The sequence below is a fragment of the Delphinapterus leucas genome, chromosome 18, assembly GCF_059928025.1.
Source record: "Delphinapterus leucas isolate spDelLeu-1000000601 "Yukka" chromosome 18, BTC_Dleu_Yukka2, whole genome shotgun sequence".
In the NCBI taxonomy this organism is placed as follows: Eukaryota; Metazoa; Chordata; class Mammalia; order Artiodactyla; family Monodontidae; genus Delphinapterus; species Delphinapterus leucas.
This window is the reverse complement of record NC_143146.1, coordinates 18692594-18711855: the sequence shown is the minus strand read 5'-3', so window position 1 is coordinate 18711855 and position 19262 is coordinate 18692594. Positions and strand designations below refer to the sequence as shown.

At 39.4% G+C, this 19262-nt stretch overlaps 1 long non-coding RNA gene across 1 annotated transcript in view; it reads right to left on the bottom strand.

Annotated features, from left to right (window-relative positions):
* Positions 1 to 19262, bottom strand: part of LOC111176463 (uncharacterized) — a 29397-nt gene that overhangs the window by 7693 nt on the left and 2442 nt on the right. Inside the window, exon 2 of the long non-coding RNA XR_002645046.2 lies at positions 885 to 965. This is a non-coding gene — a long non-coding RNA (uncharacterized LOC111176463). The remainder of the gene's footprint in view (positions 1 to 884; positions 966 to 19262) is intronic.

The window sequence follows — 19262 nt, the reverse complement described above, 5'->3', positions numbered from 1 at the left end:
TCAACACAATTTGCTCAGTTTTACAAAAATTGTTTGGTTTAAATAATTTGTACAGAATGAAGATGTCAAAAACACTTCAGATTTTACTTATCTTCTAAAACAGATTTGCTTTGAAATCCAATCTAACTAGTATATACATTTTGAGTCTATTAGTCTTTAATAAAAGATAGTGGATATTTTTATCAGACTGCCTCTGCAGAATAATACCACTACTCTGCATTTTAAAAAAAGCATCTTTATCTTGAAAAAGTTGGAATATCTTTCATCTCATTGTATCCTAATTCAGGGGCAGTAGAATCCATCTTGCAGATGAAGGATTGAGACAGAGACAAATGATTTGTTGTCCAAAGTGACATCTGCATAAGGGCTGGCCCTGCGTGAACTTAAGACCCTCACATCCAGCGCCACTTGCTCTGCTCGCAGTAGCCAACAGTGCAGGAGCAACGGGGACTGATGTAAAAGCTCCTATCTCCCTCTGCAATTCCAGCAGCAGTGGTCACTGCCCTTCTGAAGATGGCTGCTGCAGGCACACTTTAAAAGTAGAAACTCAGGAAGTAAGAGAAAGCGTTTGGGTTTGTTTTCTGGGGCAGGAGAACTCCTCTTAGCAGGATGCTAAACTGGTCACTCCTGGAAGTCACACTTTTCATTCCCAAAATGACAGCTTTCTAAAGGAAATAAATAACCCCTCCCATCCTGCATATTGCCAGGGAACTCCGTGGAAAAAGACGTGCGACCCAGGGCAGTGTGCTGCAGAGGCTGCATGCGCTGGGGCTGGGGGTGTGAAGGAGAGAAGGGCCAGGAAAGACAGAAAGGCAGATGGTAGGTGATGAGCAGCCAGGGCTGGATAAGAAAAGAGAGCAGTTGAAAGAAAATGGGGAACTTACCGAGATTGGCTACAAAGGCTAGAAAAGCCTCAAAGTGCTGCCCCTTGAAGATGGATTCACTGTATCAGGAGCCTATAAACCCTGTAAAACCAAAAGAAAGAACGGTCAGGAAGGGTAGGGCTGAGGCAAGACCTGTGGTTACTAACTCACAAATGACGAAGAATAGGAAGATTTAAGTCCACTACTAAACAGCATTCCTATAAACACTTCAACCAAAATGCTTAATCAATTCTTCGGTCAAAGTCCATGGTACTCAATTGTTCCCTTTTTGTGACAAATCCCAGAGAAGTAACCTCAATCTGTTACCCTTTGCGAAACTGCTGATTCTGGGTGGCCTCAGAAACAAAGCTGCAGCACACGCATTTTGAGGAAGGAAAGTAAAAATGTAACCTCAGGTCCAGTGTTTTGGGAACTGAACGACTTTGGTTGCCAGCTCCAGGCTCCTTTATCTCTTCCGTCTCAAATTAGGAAGAAAAACCTGTTCTCCCTGACTGCATTCCTTTTCAAAAATTTTCCTTTCTCATACCCAGATGGTGCCCTTTGAACTTAAAAGCTAAAGAACTTTGTTCCCCACTGTAAATCGTCCCCAAGGCCACGTTGCTTTTCCATTTAGCTGCCAAGCTGGGGAGAATTGGCAGTTATACTGGACAATTAGGACTTTGAAATATTATCCCAGCACATATGTAACAGGTTAGCACAGCGCCTGGACACAAAAGGGAGTGCCTTCCTTCCCTCTGGGCACTAACCTAGGCGGGTCTAGTTGCATTTCTACCACCGAGATAGGGGAAAGCTGGTGTCCTAAGAGGGGATAGATACAGAAGAAAAGAAAAATATGAAAGAATGTTGCTGGACTCTTATTTTAAAATTCAGTTTTAGATTGATAAGTCATTGAGCAAAGCCTGAAAAAAAATCAAAGGGAGAAAAAGACGACAGGAAATGAAAATATTAATGCTGAAACCCCTAAAAGCAATCACCTTTAACTCTAGCTGTAAAACAGTCCACACTCTAAAACTCAAGTCCAAAGTATTACAGACACTGACCAAAGACCTATCACTGAACTGTCTCTATTAATAATTAGGGATGACTTTAAGTTTTTCCCTAGCACTTTATTTAGTACAATCCAATCTAGGTGTATCTCCTAGAAAAAATAAGCAATAGCAGGGCTGTTATTTATATAATCTGTGAAAATAAGCATTATCCCACTCTTCTAGTCCCTGAATAAAACCAGACATATGGTGGGTATTAAAAAGCAAATGTAGTCTATCGCAACTTTGTAAATTTTTGTTTGATTCTTCATGGAACCTCTCACTTAAAGGGAATTTTCCTGCTTCAGTCTTCCTTTAAGAGATGAATTCTCTAAAACACTACCCACCGCTTTCAAAATCCTTAAATCCAGAGAAAAGTGGCTCTTAAAAGTATTCAGATTAACCTGGAAATAATACGGAAGTTTAGCCAGCTAAGAAGTATGTGGGCCTTTCTAGCTATTCCTCATGATTTCCTGACCAGAAGAGAAAATAACTTCTAGCTTCACCTTGAGCTAATAAGTCAAGAGAAATTTGAGCCAATGTTTAAAGAGGACATACATAATCCAGGCTGTTATACCGAAAAGAGAATTGTATTGGATTTGGTTGAGTTTTCAGAGTTTGATGGAAAGACTAGATCAGGGATCAGAAAGATGTGGGTATTAGTCTTAGATATGCAAACTTGAGCAGTACCTCTCTGATTCTCACTTTCCTCATCTACAAAATAGGATAAGAGAATCCATTGGGCCAATCTTTATTTTATGTGAGAATTTCATAACTATAATCAGATATACATTATCATTCACAGTTAGAGGGTATTCATTCAACAGACTCATTTTGAGAGTTCCACCTTCCAAAAGGATTTTATTCCATTTAAATGTTTATTATCATTGGGTGTAGCCAAAACCTCTGGTGTCTCTGGAAGTAATAAGAAGGGTTAAATCTCAGGTATCACAAAGCTTGCTTTATTCCTCTGACCTCTAAACCCTTAATTCTGGAAGTCCTGCCTATCCTCTCCATGCAGACAGCTTGATCTCACTTGGGGTAGGGAAAGAGATGCTTCTAAATTTAGTCTAAGTGGATTTAACATATGGCATCATACCTTCCCGGGTCAAGAGGTCCCTGTGTTTCTGGAAAACTGGAAGACAGATTTTGCTGGGTGGTAGAAATTGGAGAAGGAAGACCATTCAACTATTTGGAGAAAAACAGTGACTTGAGGATGTGGGGTTGCTTTAAACTAAATTTCTAAAAGAAGGCTATGCCCTAATGCTAAAAAGCCTTCTTGATTTAGGCCTTTGAGATATTTCCCTGATGGCATTTAAGACATATTAAATTATTTGGCATTTGGTCCATGTGTGAAATGGACTCAGCTCTAAGTGAGTTACTCAGCCTTGGACTTGGTAAATTATCTTTATTGGATTTGAGGATAAAAATAAATAGAAGCACAAGGAGGGTTAGAATTGAGGTTTTCTTTTCCAAAGCCAAAGGCTCAGAGTCAATAAAAAGTCAAAAGATAAAGGCATAAGAAAAAACAACAGCAACAGTGAAATTAAGACTTTTAAATTGGAAACAAGTTTTTTTTTGGAAACAATTTTTAATAAAACTGTGATTCAAACCTTATAAGTTTCTTATTAAAAAAGACCTGGCTTCAATTTCAGGTGAGCATGGGTGGCTTCAGATCAGCAATGACAGTAATGTGTATTTCGGTGAACTTCAAATACTCATGAGGGAAAAACAGGTATGACCTGCCATATTTCCTTATGGCTTAAGTAAGGCATCAGGATTCATGCTCTTATGTCTGTCTGGGATATCCACGATTACTAACATTCTTATAAGTGTTTTTTTCCCTCGTTGCACCAAAGGCATAAAAGGACTCCAAGAAAAGAGCAGCTTTCGAGACAGAGCTGAAATGGTGTAAAATCCAAAATGAAGGTGTATATTTGGTTCTGTGCAATAAAACGATGGCAGTAAGTGTCATTGTAAACTATGTGAACACTGCCATCTAATGCATTGCTAAAACTCAGCAAGTGCTTTGGAAAGTTTTGCTGGGAAGCAAGAGAAACAGAAAATAACCACCTAATTAAGATCACTACCGTCAGGATTTTACTTTACATTAAATGGAATACAGTATTTACATAAATCATGGCTCTTGTGCCTTACTTTTCAGCACACCAGCAGTACTTGTTTTCTGAATACCTCTATCTTTTCTCATCTTCCAAGAATAGATTTTTTTTTTTTTAATCTTACCAGTGCTGTGTAGCAAATAGTATTTAAATTAAGACCTTTTCTATCTGAGGGCTGCTTTGTAGCTTGGAGAAAACAGGTCATCAAAACATATCAATTGAAAAAATCCAAAGACCTAGAAAAGATCCACCAGTGTGTCTTTATTCAATGTGGGATGTGATTAAAACGTCAGATGTTGTGTTAGAAGCTATCAATCCTGTATCCACCATGGCCATTTTCATTGCTTCAAGACTATTTAGAAAAAAATTTTTTGAAACCCTGTTCACCATGGTTGAGCTAAAAGAAGCATATCACACACATGTACACACACCTACACACACAAACACACATACACACACACACACACACAATAAAACTATCATAACTTCCCCTAATCTTTACATAAGGAATATTTGGGGAAAAAATACTTAAAAGATATATCAACCACTTCTAATATTAGCACTTTGCGAAAGGGCTCTACTAAAACTTCAAATGAGCCTGGCACAATCATCTATATAAACTCTATAAGCAAGTAAGTTGAAATAATCCTGTATTCTTTGGTTTCACTGCCAGGAAATAGCTGAAGGTCATCTTGCTGCAACAATTCCCACCCTGAAGAAACAAAGGAGAGAGGGTGCAGTAAATCTGATAAGTTTGGGGGTAAACTGCAGCTGAGGTGAGTCCTTCATGGTAGCGAAAGATATGTGAGGGGCAAGACAGTTGTTTATACAGACAGTGGTAGAATGTTTAGAAAATGATTGCATTTGCGCTTCATTAATTCACTCAGTTTGCTGAGCTGAGACCAAAGAGTGATGGAGAGATCAATGAGATGATGTCTCCATGTTTTAAAATTTCCACCCCAGTAGGAGAAAGAAGATATCTTCATAAATACATAATATATGTACATATTATATGTATATATTTTTACATAAATATACGTGACATAATATGGCTCACAAATACATAGTATATTTGAAAAGAGTTTAGTAATTAGCAGAGTAGATGCCCAATAATTATATTTTTGAACGTGTGGATAACTATTTGGATAAATGAATAAATGGATTTATGAATTAGTGTCCTAAGAGAGGTTATGGGAGTTCAGAGAAAAGACAAATGATTTCTGTTAATTTTGGTAAGCTGGGGAGTGGAGACAAGTTACAGGAGTTTAAGAAAGAATATAAAATATAGTTGGGATTTGTGCAGCACATTGAATGATTGTTAATATAAACCCAGGTAGTGACAATAGTAAGTAAGGCCATTGGAGGCAAGAAAGAATAATAAAGGCTTGGAGACAGGAATTTATTCTGAATGAATGCATTTCTGTTTGCCTGATGATCTAAAGATGAGGTGGGGAATTTCTTCCCACCATATACAAAAATTAGCTCAAAAGAGATCAATGATCTAAATACAAGACTTAAAACCCCGAGAAGCAAACATGGAGGCAAATCTTCATGACACTAGATTTGACAATGAATTCTTAGCTATGACACCAAAAGTACAAACACCAAAGTTTAAAATAAATTGGACTTCAGCAGAAATTTAAAACTTCTGTGCATCAAAGGACATTATCAAGAAAGTGAAAGGGCAACCAACAGAATGGAAGAAAATACTTGTAATTCGTTTATCTGACAAGCATCTGGTAAATAGGATATACAAAGAACTCTTGAAACCCAAAAAAAACCAAAAGGATAAAAAACACAGTTAATGAAGGGCAAAGGACTTAAATTAAATAAACATCTGTCCAAAGCACACGAAGAGATGCTCGACATCGTTAACCATTAAAGAAAAGTAAATTGAAGCTGCAGTGAGGTACTGCTTCACACCCACTAACATGGCTATAATTTCTTTAAAAATACAAGTGTTGTCAAGGATGTGGAGAAACTGGCACCCTTATATGTTGCTGGTGGAAATGTTAAATGGTTCCTTCACTGTGGAAAATAGTTTGGCAGTTCCTCAAAAAGTTAAACATAAAATTTCCTTATGACCCAGAAATTCCACTCCTAGGTATCTATCCAAAAGATATGAAAGCAGGTACTCAAACAACTATATATACATGCATGTTCATAGCAGCACTCTTCACACTATCTAAATACAACCCAGAGGTCCATCCATGGGTGAAGAGATGAACAAATGCGGCATATCCATACTATGGAATACTATTTGGCCATGAAAAGGAAGGAAGTACTCATACATGCTAACAGTGATGAAACTCAAAAACATTATGCTGGACTTCCCTGGTGGCGCAGTGGTTGAGAATCTGCCTGCCAATGCAGGGGACACAGGTTCGAGCCCTGGTCTGGGAGGATCCCACATGCCGCGGAGCAACTAGCCCCGTGAGCCACAATTACTGAGCCTGCGCGTCTGGAGCCTGTGCTCTGCAACGAGAGGCCGCGACAGTGAGAGGTCGGTGCACCGCGATGAAGAGTGGCCCCCGCTTGTCGCAACTAGAGAAAGCCCTCGCACAGAAATGAAGAGCCAACACAGCCATAAATAAATAAAATTTAAAAATAAAAAAGGCAAAATTCCTTTAAAAAAAAACAAAAAAATTATGCTAAGTGCAAGAAGCTAGACACAAAAAGGTCACATATTACATAATTCCAAATATCTGAAATATCCAGAAAAGTCAAATCCATTTTCTGACAGGAAGCAGACTGATGGTTTCCAAGGGCTGGGGGGAGGGGAGAATGAGGAGTTCCTGCTCAATGGCTGTGCCGTTTCCTTTCAAAATGATGAAAATGTTTTGGGAGTAGAGAGAGAGAGATGGTGGTTGTACCACACTGTGAATGTACCAGATGCCACCGGACAAATACCTAATTTTATTTTGTATGAATTTCACCTAAATTTAAAAAAATTATTAAGGGAATAGGAGAGCAGGATACAGAATAAAAAGATAAGTTGAATAATTGTTATTTGCTGCCAATCAAATGCACATACAGGGAAGAATCACTCTTTGTAAATTCTCGGTTAGAAGAGCGACGTGATCATCTCCATGCTAGGGGACGTTTGAAGTAGCTGCAGTGTGTGGTAGAGATTGGACAAAGTGACAGGAAGCAAAACTACCTGCTTATAATTTTAAAAGTAGTTCTGCTGCAGGAAAGAAAGTGGGGCGCAAGAAGATGATCATGTCCCAGATCTCAGGTGAGTCTCTGAGACGGCTGCCAAGTATGGGCTCTTGGCTTCTCGCAGGAAAGAATTCAAGACTGAGCCACAGTAAAGTGAAAGAAGGTTTAATCAGGGAGATACACACTCCACAGACAGAGCGTGGGCCATCTCAGAAGGTGGGAGGCCCCAAAATATGGGGTGGTTATTTTTATAGGCTGGGTAATTTCATAGGCTAATGAGTGGGGGGATTATTCCAACTACTTTGGGGAAGGGGCGAGGATTTCCAGGAGTTGGGCCACCACCCACTTTTTGACCTTTTATGGTCGGCCTGGGAACTCTCATGGCACCTGTGGGTATGTCATTTCCATTCTAATGTATTATGAGTGTATAATGAGGGTCAAGGTCTCCTGGAAGAGGAATCTTCCACCGTCTTGGACCTAGTTGGTTCTAACCAGTTTATGCTGTTCATTTCCATGGAGTTTAATGACATTTTTTAAAATTGGAAAGTTGTTCCTTGGTCGTAAAAAGATTAACAAGACCTGCTGTATTAAGAAATTAAAGATTTCTTAATCTGGATAGAACTACCATCCAGAAATTTTACTGCTGGGTATTTATCTGAAGAAAATTTTACTGCTGCGAATTTATCTGAAGAAAATAGAAACACTAATGTGAAAAGATATATGCACCCCCATGTTCACTGCAGTATTATTTACAGTAACCAAAATATGGAAACTACCTAAGTGTCCATCTATGAATGAATAGATAAAGGGGTGGTACATACATACAAAGGAATATTACTCAGCCATGAAAAGAATGAAATCTTGACACTTGCAACAACACAGATGGACCTTGAGGGAATTATAAGTGAAATAAGTCAGAGAAATACAAATACTGTATGCTTCCACTTACATATGGAATCTAAAGAAGAAAAGAAACAAAACAAAAGCATAGATACAGAGAACAGAATGGTGGTTGCCAGGGGTTTGAGGAATGGGCAAGACAGGTGAAAGGGATCAAGAGGTACAAACTTCCAGTTATAAAATAAATATCATAAGGATGTTATATAGGGCATGGTGACTATAGTCAACCATTTTTTTTTTTTTTTTTTTTTTTTGCGGTACGCAGGCCTCTCACTGTTGTGGCCTCTCCCGTTGAGGAGCACAGGCTCCGGACGCGCAGGCTCAGCGGCCATGGCTCACGGGCCCAGCCGCTCTGCGGCATGTGGGATCTTCCCGGACCGGGGCACGAACCCGTGTCCCCTCCATCGGCAGGTGGACTCTCAACCACTGCGCCACCAGGGAAGCCCTATAGTCAATCATCTTGTACAGCAGACTTGAAAGTTGCCAAGAGAGAAATCCTAAAGGTTAACTTAGTACAGTGACAGATGGTAACTAGACTTATTGTGTTGATCATTTCACAATGTATACAAATTTCAAATCATTATGTTATACACCTGAAACCAATATAATGCTATATGTCAATTATACATGGATAAAAAATTTTTTTAAGAATTTGTGACCACAGTCATATAAATCATACATTTGGCATTATAAACATGAATATAAAGTAGCCTCTCCACCCATCATCTATAAGGAAATAATTTCCATTACACAAACATTCCCACTAAGAAATTTACATTCTAAATATGCTTAATTACATTTCTGTTAGATGTTCAAATATTCTTTTATATCTTCTGATTCTGACTAAGGCTCTTGGAGAAAAATACCTTGAACCTGCTCATCTCATTTAGATGGTGCTAAACAGAGTTAATGCCACTTGGTTGCACACTTAAGAGCTATATTTACTGAGGAGTGATAGACCTGCCACACTGCAGCATTGCAAAACACAGGGGGAAAACAGGAGAAGCTCCAGTTCTTTCTGCTTTTGTTCATCAAGCCGATCCTGCTTTTGCTATACCTGTTTTAATGTCTCCTTTTCTGCTTTCCTATTTGGTCAATTTCTTTCCCCAGCACGTTGGCTGTGTAGTAACAGTTACAACCTGAGTACTTCCAGGCCACCTTTATCCTCTTTCAGGATTCTCCTTCCTCTGGTCAATTTGGGGAAAGAGAAACTGGTTCATGTCAATTACTAAGTCACTTCCCCTCTGCACTATTTCATTATCCCATCTGAGGCCTCTACTCTCTTGGTTGGCAATCACCCCTACCCATTCACACCTCAGAAGGTCATTAAATCAAGGGGACATGTAGCATTCTTTATTGGAGGTTTGGAACAAAAATTCAATATTAGACATTCCCTCAACTATCTCCTGCGCTACAGAACATTTACCCTTGTGTGGTGGTGACCTCCTCCCATATTGCAAGTCCTGATCTGTCCCTCTCACTTCTCCTAGGAAGCTCCCACCATTCGATTTCTCTTCATTTTGCAGTCAATTTACCAATCTTCTATTCTGCTGTCTCCTTTCAAATCATATAGGCATTGGCTCCCAAGGTCAGACCTTTAAATATTTTCTTAAACAAAGTCTCCAGAGAGAAACTATGCCACTTCCTTAGAGGCAAGAACAGCTATGTTATTTGCAGTTTTAACCAGCCTATTTTTCCCTCCGTGTTACTTTATTTTACTCAAAAGCAGCTCATGTTGTCCTTTATGTCAGGGTCATAATAACCAAAGATAGTCCCTGAATACCCTCGAGTTTTAGAAGTGCTGTTACAAGAGAAAGAATTTCTAATGATCTAACTTGAGGTCACAGAAGATACAACAGCGATGAAAAAATTAAAATACTCATTTTCTGTTTCAATACAAACCAGTTCAGAGATTAAAAAAAAAAAAAAAAGGCAGCACTTCTCTTCTTCTATTTCCAAGTTGAAGCAGTGCAGAAACTTTCAGCTGACAATGACTACGTCATTAACTACACTAAATAAATGAAATAAGCGAACTCCTTGTAAAAGTACAAGGCGATCATGGTTATGATTAGGGTAAGCCAAGGTGCAGAATACCCAGAGAGAGAGCTGACGGAAGTATTAAAGACTCCATATGTGGCCCACCTGGCTGGGAAAGAAATCTGGAGAAGCAGTCAAATGAATAAATCAGGAAAGTAGATCAAAAGAAAGTTGGAAAGTGAGATAAATGTAAGTGAATTAGAAGAGAAGGAAAAAACTTTTCTATAATATGACCAAGATTTTGAGGGAGCTAAAGTGTAAGATAACAACAATTAAGGAAAATATGTGTGTGTATATATATATATATATAGAGAGAGAGAGAGAGAGAGAGAGTCTGTATATTTCCTGTATATAATCTGTCTGCTTATAAGTTGTTCTAAAGTGTAGCAGTCAGCATCAGTAGGGGTCCTTCGTGGCAAGCAACAGAAATCAATTCAAATTTAAGCAGACAAACAAAATACTGAAGGGTATCTAGTATCTCAAAGGCTTGCCTGAGGGAGGTGGAAGGCAGCTGGAGAATGAGTCTCACAAATGGACAGCACCCAAGGGAGAGGAGGTGGGCTCCGCGCTCCCACAGAACAGCCCGATTAGGGTGCTTTCTTATTAACAGTGCTCCCGGTGGGCACTCAAGCTAAGCCTCCTCGGATGCTTCCAAGACCGCTGTGGGAAATGTCTCACTGGGCACTTCTCCCCTGAAGATCTGAAAGTTCAAAGCCCCAGGCATGAACCTCTCCTTGCTGACTGGGCCTGTAGCACATGATCACTTCTAGGATGTGGGAGAGAGTGAACTGCCATGTCTCTCACCACGGCTCACAGACTGTAGGGGACTTCCTCAAAAACAGAAATCTCTTCCCTACCCTCCCACCAAACCAGACACATCGAATGCCCTCCATAAATACTGAATGTTTGACAGTGCTAGCAGTTTAACTTAGTTGGATTAATAAATGGAAATAGTTAGAATTCAGTTTTCCTGACTGATCTGTTCCTCACAAAAAAAGGAATGAGTAGGAAGCTGGAGTCCCCAGGCTGGGGATGGGGACAGTCATGTGTGGGGTGAAGGGCCAAGGCTCCGAAGTCTAGGGTTTACATCTCAGTTATAATATTTATTGTCTTTGAACTTGGGTAATTTTGTTACAGCTTCATATGTGTGATAGTTAAAATGGAAATGAAAAGGCTATTCATCTCTTCGAATTATTCTGAGGATGACATTTAAAAAAAGCATCCCACTTGCATACGGTTTGCTTAGAACAGGGGCAAGCGCTCGTAGAGCATCAGCCACGCTAACCACTCACACGGTGGGGCTCCATCGCCCTCTCACGGGACTCCCAACACACACAGCTACTCTGAACAAATTCTTGATTTTTTGATTCCTCTTCCTCCCAGAGCTGAGGAGAACCCTGATGTAAGCCATCTGCTTCCAGTGATCTTGACGGATTTCCTGAGTTGTTCTAGTCATCTCCCTTTGAGTCTCAATCTCCTGAGGCTGCTACCTTGTGAATAAAAGCATTCTTCAGTTCCATGTTGGGTTAAAAAACATAAGTATTCCAACAGCCCTTTCTAGTACTACTGTCCTGCTCATCTCTTGCTAACCACCTGGCCACCAATCTCTAGCTCCCTTGTGGCTGGATCCCAAGACCATGAAGATGAGCTCGAAAGTCAATGATTTGGCTTTGAATCAAGCTCTATCATTCTTAAGTTGTATGACCTTAGACAAGTTACTTAACCTCTCTTAACCTTAACAATGCCTCGTCTGCATTATTTGTATAATGAGGATGCTAATGAATCTGGCACATAAAAAATACCCTTGATTATTACCTCAATGAGTGTTCTTAATTATGAGTAGGCAAAGCTTCTGGTGGGATACAGTAATAGAAAAGGCTCTACAGCTGATTTTCTCATGAGGGGTTGCAATAAGAAGTTCCTAGAAGATGTACCAGTCAGAGTACCTGTAAGAAACTAATATTAAGATCCCTCCATTAGGGAACTTTATAAAATTATTGTAAAAGTGGAGGGGAGACAGCTTTTCTCCATTCACCTCAGCTCTGTGGATCACAATGGAAGATGCAACCACAGGTGCCAGGTAATAGGACTACATTCCAGTATTGGATCCCATCACAGGATCAGTCCCTCCCGGTTTCTGGGACTCGTTCTACCCAAAGGACAGGTGCCAACCTTGTGTGCACAATGGAATAATCTGCAGAGTTTTTCAAAAGCACCAATCTCCAGGCCACACCCCAAAGTCTAACGTTTAACTGGATGAAACGGGGGAAGAAATAAAATTTAAAATATAATTTTGTTTTAGAAAGGAAGGGGAAGAGGAAACGAGGGGGAAAGGAATGGCTGTCCTGGGAATTTACTGTTCGAGGCCATCCAGGCCATTTCTTTGCTTCCTAGAAGTTCCCTGAAATCTGTAAAGAAAAGATAAAACCCCTAGATAAGTTCCTGAACGTGCTATTGTTCATGTGCTCGAATAGCTCAAAACTTTCACCATCAAGAAACTCTTAACCAAAGTTTAATCTAAATCCCTCCTGTTAGAAGCTAAGTCCCATTATTCCAGTGTTTAGCTCAGAGGAAACAAGACCTGCTCACAGCATTCAGATTGTACACTCCTCCATCCTTGAAGTGTCACCTCACTTTACATAAGTGAGCTCTTTTTGTGCTTAATAAAATTGACTTGCCATTTCTACTGAACTGTAGTGTGAATCAGCTCTCAAGCAACGCAGGGCAGTACCTTCTTGTTTCCTAAGCCAGATTTTGCTGTGATAGCAAGCCGCCCGGGGTCCGAGGGCCATTATGGGGATGGGATGGCAGGACCCAGGGTCTGGCCTCCATGCAGACCAACCATTACACTGGCCTGTGGCCACAGGCACCTGGTAGTAGCCTGACTGCATTAAGCTTCTCTGTCAATCCTGGGAAATGAAAAATGAGTCTTTGGCAATCTTCAATCTGACTCAGTGTGTATTTAAGTCAAGGTATGAAATATAATAGCCACTGTTACTGAGCATCTAGTATATGCCAAAGATGTTGTGACAATTAAAGGAGAAAATTTATGGACAGAGCACACTGCCAGGAACAGAGTAATCTCAATAAATGGTGACTGGTAATGGCATTCTTACTAATCCCAAAAGTGGCCTTAAAAGGGCGACATGATTATTCTCACTTTATAAGGATGAAATCAAGGTTTAGATAGGTTCCATCACTTGCCCAAGGTTATACAGTTTGTAAATGGAAGAGCAGTCATTAAATACAGGACAACTTTTGAACAACAGAGGCTTGCCCAGGATGGAGAGGGTAGAACATTTTTGACTGTTCATGGAAGTTTCCCATGGTTGGGAAGGAGGTTGAGTAGAGATTGCAACGAATTACTTCCTTTTCTTTTGCACAGCATCACAAACCACCTAAAAATTAATCTTCCAGTAGACAACTGCTTCTTTGGTGTGTGTGTCTGTGTGTGCAAATCACACATGGCTATGCGTGTGTAGACAACGTGATTTATTGGCTTAGTGGTCATAGTAGAGAGAGACAGGTGATGGATTGCATTGTAGCAATAACACAAATCGATCACATTCAGAGATTAATCAATATCATTCACTTCAATTCTCTAAGTATTTATTATCAAGGGCATATTATGTGCTTGGTATGTGCACTACATTCCTTGGAGGATATGAAAGAAAAAGATGGCAGGGTCCCAGCACTCAGAAATCTTCATGTGGTTAAAACTCTCTGTGAAATAGGGAATCCAATTGTTCATTAAACTGCTAAATTAAACATAAAATTAAGTACTAAAATATATAATAGATACCTTCAGGATGAATTAAGGGAAAGGAAAGAGCTAGACCATTACCAAGGAAGGCTTCAGGAAGGAAGAGAGATGGGAGATGAGCACTGAGGATTTGAAGCCAAATAGAGAAAAGGGTGTGAATGTCTTTTCCTTTCATCCCAGGCCCGTTAAGAATCAGCCTGAGCAAAGCACTTAAGCCAGGAATTCATTTAATTATTCATTCATCTGACAAGTAAACCTAATACATGCCAGACTTCTAGTAAAAAGAGAAATCAGCATGATGTGTACAGGGAACAATGAAGAAGCTACTTGATGGAACAGACAGTTTGATAAGGGGTTGCAAAGACATAGAAATTGGGTGGAGTGCAATTCTGGACACCAAGAGAGACAGAAATAGGATGGCCCATGAGAAACTCCTCTAAACTCTTGAGGAGGAAAAAGAAAGATACAATGAAAGTGGTGTTAGAGAAAACCTCATTGAGGAGAAGGGCTCAGGTTCCTTGGTGCCAGGCTAAGACACATACATCTGCACACACTCCCTACGTTCATATGTATATACACAGAGAGAGGCTGAGAACTCTTTTGCCTACTTGATTTGGCCATGCTAAATCTTCGAGAAAAATACTATTTGAAAATGGCAATGGATACTCTTGAAGGCGAAAATGAGTCAGTAATCCTCAACTCTGGTTTTCAGTTGGAAATCAAATAGCCCTGGTCTAGCCCCTTCTGGGGAATGTTCTCTGATCCCACCATCCATAACGTAGGTTTGGTTTTCCATTACCAGTAAACAGAATATAAAGAAGTCTCCATCTGTACCCAGAAATCTATGTATTTAGTTAAAGAAGGGATTCTCCCCCCAAGAGACATAAGGCAATGGGGTGAGAAAGGAAAATCTTTTCAACGAAATTAAACAAATTCAGTTTCATGTGCTTCACAGCTACTAAAAAGGCACAGAGATCAAATCTTATTTTCCTGCTGTCAGACCTAGGGTCTAATTATTAAAAAAAAAAATCCATGACACCCAAGTTAATTAGTACAAAACTGCCTTAGGTGGCATTGGCTTCATTAAATGACAGATAAATATTTTAGAATGACCCTCTCAGTGGGGGAAGGGTGTGAAAATTGCCGAAGAATGGCCTTAATTTTAGAATACCGGGAAGAATTTCACACAGCGGCAAACATAATTTCACTCAAACTGTATGAAAACATTATATACTTAAACAGCTATAAATCTTTGCTTGAAAAAATAATAGTAAACACAGGACTTCTAGTGAATAAAAATGGAGTTTAAATCTATATCAAGTATTGGCTTGGCTGCTAACAGATTTGGTCTAAATGTCAGTGTACGACCTTCTCACTTAACTCGAGACCATGTGGGTTTGCTTTTCCTGATACAGGTTTAGCAAATATGGAAGCAACCATCTCAAACATCAGCCACTCAAGCAAAAGGATATGTATTACTCTTAACCCATCATGCCTATGGGTATACTAGGAGCTTCCATAGAGACAAAAGTGGCCTGAGACTTCACAAGGTATGATGCCCCTGAGATCACTCTGCCCTTTCCCGCTGCTGCACAGACATCAGTATAGACAGCAGCAGACAAGGGAAAGCAGCCAAGAACAGCAGCAGAAACGCCAGACAGACAAATCCATTGTAGCCAATCCAACATCTCCAACAATTTCACTAGTTTGGTTCAACAGTTTCTGGAGAAACGGAAGCTATCACTCCAAATGACTCCTGGCCAATTTTTACAGGTCATCTCAAGCTTCCTGTACCATTGCCCTTCCAACTGCTCACATAATAAGGGACCAGCAAAGTCAGCTATGGATTGGCAAAGCAAAGAGTTGGCTTTGGCTCTTTGTAACATTAATAGGAATTACGGGAAGCAAGGAGTTTAGATGTTCAGCCAATAGAGTGCTTTAGAGCAATACTGTACCCACTTGCTTTTTCTAGCGCTGACACATTGGCTGGTCCTGCATCTTGAAATACACAGCCATCCATCTCGTTTCAGAGGCAGAGAAGATGTACCAACCTAACTATGTGTGACGGGGGAATGCCCACATTGACTTAGGGTGCCTAATCTGATTTAATAGATTATTACTAAATCTACAAAGGAAAAGATGCACATCAACTGTTCGCGTTAAGTCACTGTACCTAGGTCACACACAGCACCATTTAGTAAGTTCTATGTGCCACTGTCCTCAATAAAAGTGGTTTCATTGTCCCAGGGAAAGGCATGTTTTGGGCCAAAGGGGAGACTCTCAGTTCCCCACACCCAGGAAGGCAGATGTACAAGAAGTAAATAACATTAGAAGCCATATAATACACAGCCCTAAGCTGGGCCTTATAAGGAATAATTTTTTAAAAATATCCCTAAGTTTTTAGGGTTCTTTTCTTATTGAGAAAAACAAAATATACACAAAATACAAATCAAATGCTACAGCAAGATCACCAGCTGACTTCATTTCTCAGGTCATGTTGCATTTACAAAATATAATTTATGCTATGAGGCAATATATCCACTCCTAAAAAAAAACCCACACTCAGCAAAATCATACATGAAAAATAACCACAGATTATGCAAAAAATGAGATTATGGGCAGACCACTCACTATCAATTCAATCCACAACAAGAATGCTAGCAAAAACAATAATGATTTTGAGAAAAATACTAGCTCTGATAAAAAGACATTGACATTCCTGATAAATAAAGAAATACTAAGTGAAAGTATTGGCGGAAGGGGATATAAGGAAGAGTTGAGGCTGCTGAGCTGTAAACAAGATCAAAACGGACAAATGTCGGGGAGGGTTGCAAAATAGGAACTTCCAAGACAAAGCCCGTGTCCTGTGGCCACGCTGAGTCAACAGGAAGAGCGTAGGGTAAGGAACATCACGCACAGACTCTATTCCTGTACACCAGCTGTGTTACTGTATTTGTGTTCAGCTGCTATCACTTGATGGTGTAAAACAGTAACCTGCTGAGGCAAATCACCCATGGACTGACCTACGTGATTGATGCATTACAATGATGTCTTTCTATCCACCCACCACATATAGGCTAGTTTTCAACACAGAAACAAAAGTTTTAGCAGAGCAGATCAAATGTCGTGTTTATTTTATTTTCTTACCCAAGCCTCCATTTAACTACCTATCAGTTTCTCCCATCGTTACTAATAGTGTTACCAATATCTGAACACCCCAAGCTTGAATTGCATTTTTTCACTCTGTCTTATTTTTAAATAGCAAGTTGCCGAATATTTCATTTACCATCAAAAAATACCCCACCAGATTTCAGGCCCCTCTCTCCTGTCAAAGTGTGGTTGAAGAAAAAATCAACAAGCCCGGTGGAGAGACAAGATACAGGAGAGGGGTAACTCTTGGCTTCTCTCACAAATGTGAAACCGGAGAGTGAGACCTGGACGTCATGACCAGGGTGGAAAGTGAGAGAGGAGCCACCAGGTTCTCTGCCAAGTACAAATCTTACCATATTATCTGGGAGCTAAGTGGGGAATGCTAGCCTCCATATAAGAAGAATCCAAGGCAAAGCCAAAGAACCAGGAAAACAAGAATGAGAAAAAGCAGAGCTGGAAAGGGAGATGCAGTCTGGCCAGGACTCATCCTTCATTTAAATGAATCAAGATTCATATATTGATACATCCTTTGTGTGGGAAGGTGGGATTCATTTCAGAAAGCTCAAATAGGATTAGGCACAGAAGCTTCTCTTCTTCCTGAGCTGTGACTGCAGGCTGGCCATCAAGATCTAATCTTTCTCTCCCCCTATGTGTTTAAACAGCTGTTCCGGGCATGTCCCCTCCCAATCAAGACTGTACATCCTAAATTTACTCACCGTTAGGTGTGGCCACATGACTACACTTTCAGCAAAGGAATATAAACAGAAGTGATGGATGCCTTTTCAGTCTCATAATGAAATAAGGCCGTGCCTTAAAACCCTGAGCTTATCTGTTCCACGCACTCTCTCCCCTTCTTTCTTGATGTAACTCAGACATTGCAGCAATCCAGTCTCTTGATTGCCATGCACCACATGAAATTGGCAGAAACCTGGGTACCAAATAACTTTGAGGAGTATAGTTGCCCTATCGACCTGCAAATATTACCTGTGAAAGAAATCATCTTCCATATTCTTTAAACCTCCATCCCTTGCAGTTTAGCTTATCTCAAATAATATACATTCTAAGACATTCTACAGTCTATCTAGTCATATTTTTCGGTTAGTTAATTATTTTTAAACTAATTTATTAATCAAAAGGCAACTTCGAATATTCACTATCTTGCCATTCCTGAGCAAACTAAAGGAAATCTCTTATGAACCTGTTGATAACTGTCCATGAGCGGTATTTTCCCAGTAATGTGGGAAAATGATATGGGATATTTTCTTGACACTGTTCCCTCCATCTGAATGACATTCTTGAACATCTTTAGCTGTTCCAAATTGTCATAATTATAATTTTTGGGTTGGGGAAGGCAATAAAGCAAACTCTTATATCATTTGGAAGAATAAATGAGCTAGAATACACAAGAAACTTTTTTAAATAAGGAGGTTCTTGCTCTTTGAAATATTAAAATCCTCTTTAAAAAAAAACTACAATAAGTTTTAAAAGGGAGGTACTGGCCAGAGAAGAGATAGATTGATATTTGAGACAGAATATATATATATATAAACATATATATATAGAGAGATACACTTAGGTATAATTACAGATAAAGGTGGTATCTCAAATCAAGAAAAAAGACAAGTTGTTAATAAAAATTGTGTTGGGTCTAACTCTCCATTTGAAAACTGCAGCAAAAATCAATCCCTACCTCATCTCTTAGAGCAAAATTACTTCCAGACCAACTAGAAGCTTAAATGAAAAATAAATATACAAATTTCACAGTGAATATTTATCTAATTTAACTAACAAATGAAAAAGAATTTTTGATAATGACAAACAGAACCTCCAGAAGGAAAAATTAATAATAGATTTGATTGTGCAAACATTTAAACCTTCAGTACTAAATTTTAATTCAAAGAAAAATGACAAATATATAAAATGTATACAAAAGAAATCAATGTCTTTAAAACACATAAAACTCTAAGCGTTACTATGAAAAAACATTCCCATAGAAAGTAAACAAAGGATTTGAATAATCAAGTCGTGGAATAGTAAATTAAAATTGAGAGTGAGCATATAAATATGTTCAGCTTCACTAGCAATTCAAAATTCCAAATCAAAATGAAAACGAGAGGCTATATTTCAACTATCAGATTGGTAGAGAAGCTCGTTCCACTAGCAGGAGAACTCGCAGATTGGAGAGTAGGTGTGAATTGAGGTTTATGAAATCTCTCCTCCC